The sequence below is a fragment of the Crocodylus porosus genome, unplaced genomic scaffold, assembly GCF_001723895.1.
Source record: "Crocodylus porosus isolate Cpor-Errol unplaced genomic scaffold, CroPor_comp1, whole genome shotgun sequence".
In the NCBI taxonomy this organism is placed as follows: Eukaryota; Metazoa; Chordata; order Crocodylia; family Crocodylidae; genus Crocodylus; species Crocodylus porosus.
This window is the reverse complement of record NW_017728921.1, coordinates 16,933,212-16,936,652: the sequence shown is the minus strand read 5'-3', so window position 1 is coordinate 16,936,652 and position 3,441 is coordinate 16,933,212. Positions and strand designations below refer to the sequence as shown.

General features: G+C 46.7%; 1 protein-coding gene across 1 annotated transcript in view; it reads right to left on the bottom strand.

The window, feature by feature from the left end:
* GGT5 (gamma-glutamyltransferase 5) overlaps nucleotides 1–3,441 on the bottom strand; it is a 32,885-nt gene that overhangs the window by 16,068 nt on the left and 13,376 nt on the right. The gene's annotated exons all lie outside the window — the stretch shown is intronic.

Below are 3,441 nucleotides of genomic sequence, written 5' to 3'. Positions count from 1 at the left end.
ACAAGACAATTACTGCGCAGTTGACTAATTAGTTGCATAGTAAACATCTTGGCATCTACATGTCCGCCCCTATTAGGCTGGAGTAAACCAATTTACGCCGCAGCAGGATAGTACATGTAAATATAAGTACTATCCTGCTAAAAGGTAAAAAAACTGCAGTACTGCACATGTAGATGCCGCCCCCGCTGGCTGGGGCACAAGTGTGCTTCAGTGTGGAGGCTGCCTGCCTGATAACTAAAGCTGTGCATTAAAAGGCACACGTAGATGCACTCAGTATGAGGAGGAGATATAGGTAGCTGTGAAGCAAACTGCACTGGACGCGAGCACTTTGACGCTGGAAATTCAAGGGCAACTTCATTAGCATACCCTCATTGGTAGAGTGAAGCTACTCTATTCTTATGTCAGGACAAGCAGGCTCAATCAAAGACTGGATCCCAATTAAAAGCTCATGTTAAGCCCCTTTCAGTATACCACCCAAGCCTGGGAATGATTAAGTGTACTCAAACATCTGTTCCAAAACCCACTCACTACAACCTTGGGCATCCACAGCTATTTTTACAGGATTTCCTGGGACTTCCAGTTGTGTAATATATTCTTAACTCTGACAAATTTTACAATGCCCCGGGGTTCCAGGGAAACTCACATGTAGAGAGGGTAAGACCTGCCCAAGATCACATGCACAGAGATAGAACAGGGCCCAGACCGCCAATCCAGAGGCTTAATCGGAAGGCTCTTTCCTCCAGCATGAGTTTAAACCCTTACACCATGAGCTGCAGAATGATTCAAAAGCCCCTTACTCTCCTCAGATGAAAGGAATGAAAGGATCAGACCTTCCCTGCATGGTAGCCAAGTTCAGAAACCATGTTCTTCTCAGTACTGCATCCCATACCACTCCCTCTATGTGCTCTTGGTAGCAGACTGACTATCACTCTGTTCAGCTTTGGCTAATTCCAAAAGGTCAAACATCATGAGTCAGGCCCCTAAAAACTGATAGCTAAAATGGTTTTAAAACTACAGATTTTCCAAAAAAATTAAAAAGTGCTGGATAGTCTTTTATTTCTCTTCTGGATTTTGACTCTGGGGAGTAGCATTGGGGTCCTGTTTTTAATTATTCTCACCTATGGTCCTGAGGCTTTAGGACTAACAAGATTCCCCCACCCCCACAACATACACACATATCATGTCCTCCAAGAGCTGGTAAAACTGTGCCAGGCTTTGAACTGTTCCTTTGCTGGCCAATCAGGAACATAAAGCAAAGTAGTTGATAACCCCAATTCCTGCCACCACTGCCAACACATTGTGGGGGCACATGTCCCCCCCCCAAATTTCTGTGCCAACAGCAGGGTGCAAGGCACAGGGCTGCAGCCTGGCCAGAGCTAGGGCCCAGCAGCAGTGGGGAAGGCAGCAGCGGTGACATGATTTCTGTGTCAATGAGGGGGGCATGGAGCTGCATCCCAGCCAGCCCCAATGCCCGTCAGCAGCAGGGGCAGCAGTGGTGTGGAATTGTGGCCCCCCCCCCCGGAACATTTTAGCATCACCTATGCTTGCCAGAATCACTGTACAGCATTTTCCCAGGCATCCTTCAGGCCACGGCTATTGGCCCAGGACTGAGGTGTTTCAATGCCAGTTTACATCTGAGTCATAGCAGTAGTCCAGCCTTTATCCAGCTTGGTTTAGAACAGGGATTACCCCAGGAAAGGCTTTGTGTTCCCGTTAGGTGGCTTTCCTGGAACAGAGAAACTTAGTTGAACACAAGCTAGAAAGCAGAGCAGTTCTGGGAAAGCTGCTGCCTGCTGAGGATGCAGCATTGGCCCATGTTGCTTCTATGAGGGGCACAATGAAATAGGCTTTGTCAACAGAAGCAACTTCATGTCACCACAACCAGACCTGCCCTGGGGACTTTGCCATTATAGAGACGGGGCAGATGCACACAAACTCACACACGTGCATGCACTGCTATCCTGGGAAAGTGTAAGCCTGAAACCAAAGAAGGAAATTGTCTCGAACCTCAGTCTCTCACAAGGACCAGGCCTACAGAGACTTGTTTCACATCAGTCTTTGTGAATGCGGATCCAGATCTGCACTAGGGAATGTTCTGTCTGTAAACAGACATCAGCCTGGTATTTCCTATGAATGTTATCTTAACTCATGTGCTTAAGTCAAGCTGAGTTACTCTGAGAGCTAGCCAGTAGCCATCAGCTCAACTACAACCAGGAGACAACTACGAGAGGAGAAGATTTCATTTGAGTTGGGGAATGTCTGTGTAAACAGCTCCCTGTGGGCATCAGGGAGCAGAGGTATGTATGTACCTACATATATACATGGACTGCTATTTGGTCTTTGTTATCTACAATCCTTTATCTTCCCTGTAGACTTTTGAAAAGGTAACGGGGATTGAAAAACCCCAGGATTAAATCTATGCTGAAACCTCTGTCTCTCCCATGTCCTAACATAAAGAAATTCCCTTCTTTCCACTCCCACCCCCCATCAACTCAGGAAGTGATGAGCCCACTGTTTAAGATGCACATGCGTGTATTAATCTTTGCCCATAGTAGATGCGACACAGACCACAGGCAAAGAGAATGGGAAGGACACAGTGCCTGCCACAAGTAGCTGAAGGCTCTTCTTTGTCAGGGAGCCTTGCTCCTGTAATGACTCCACATGCTATGATGTCCCAGCAGATGTGGCTCATGTAAAGTTAGAAAAAGCATGCTCTCTTGGACAGAAACTGGGAGACCGGAAACCCAGTTCCCAGACCTGGCTCTGCCACAGAATCCTGTGTGGTCTCGGTCAAGTCAATCTTTCTGTGCCTCTGTTTGCCTGTCTGTAAAACAGAAACAAAATGATCTCTGTACCTCTATTAGCAAGTGTTTGCAATACTTCTGGGGCCTCCTTAGAGAAAGGTGGTGTGTGTTAAAAGTACTTTTATACTTACATACCAATGGAGTTGACCTAGGGGGAGGTGTGGGGAGTTATTACAGTCATTTTAGAGATTGGGGACTGAGATGCAGAGGCTGAAGGACTTTGCTGATAGTCCTGCAGTTATTCAGTGACAGAGCCAAGTTCTGGCCCTGACTTCTTGTCCTAACTCCTAAATCATGTCTAGGTGTCTGTGTCTTAAGCACCACTATACAAAAGCTGATGTCAGGAGCGGAACACCCAAGAGCTAAGTTGCAGGGAAAGGCTGCTTTTAGAGAAAGCCCTTGTGGTTTCCAACCAACTAGGAAACATTCTTTTAAATGTGACAAATTCAGGGATCCTGGTTTTCTGTTTCCCACAGAAAAACAGAGAAAACCATGGATTTCCCCTTTTTATCAGAGAAAATGCAGATTTCTCCTTTTAGCAGAGAAACCCACTGATTCCCTGCTTTTGCAAACAGCTCTGCAGGCTGGTTGAGCTTCAGCCTGCAGGAGCTGTTTGCAAACAGGGTGGGAAACCCCT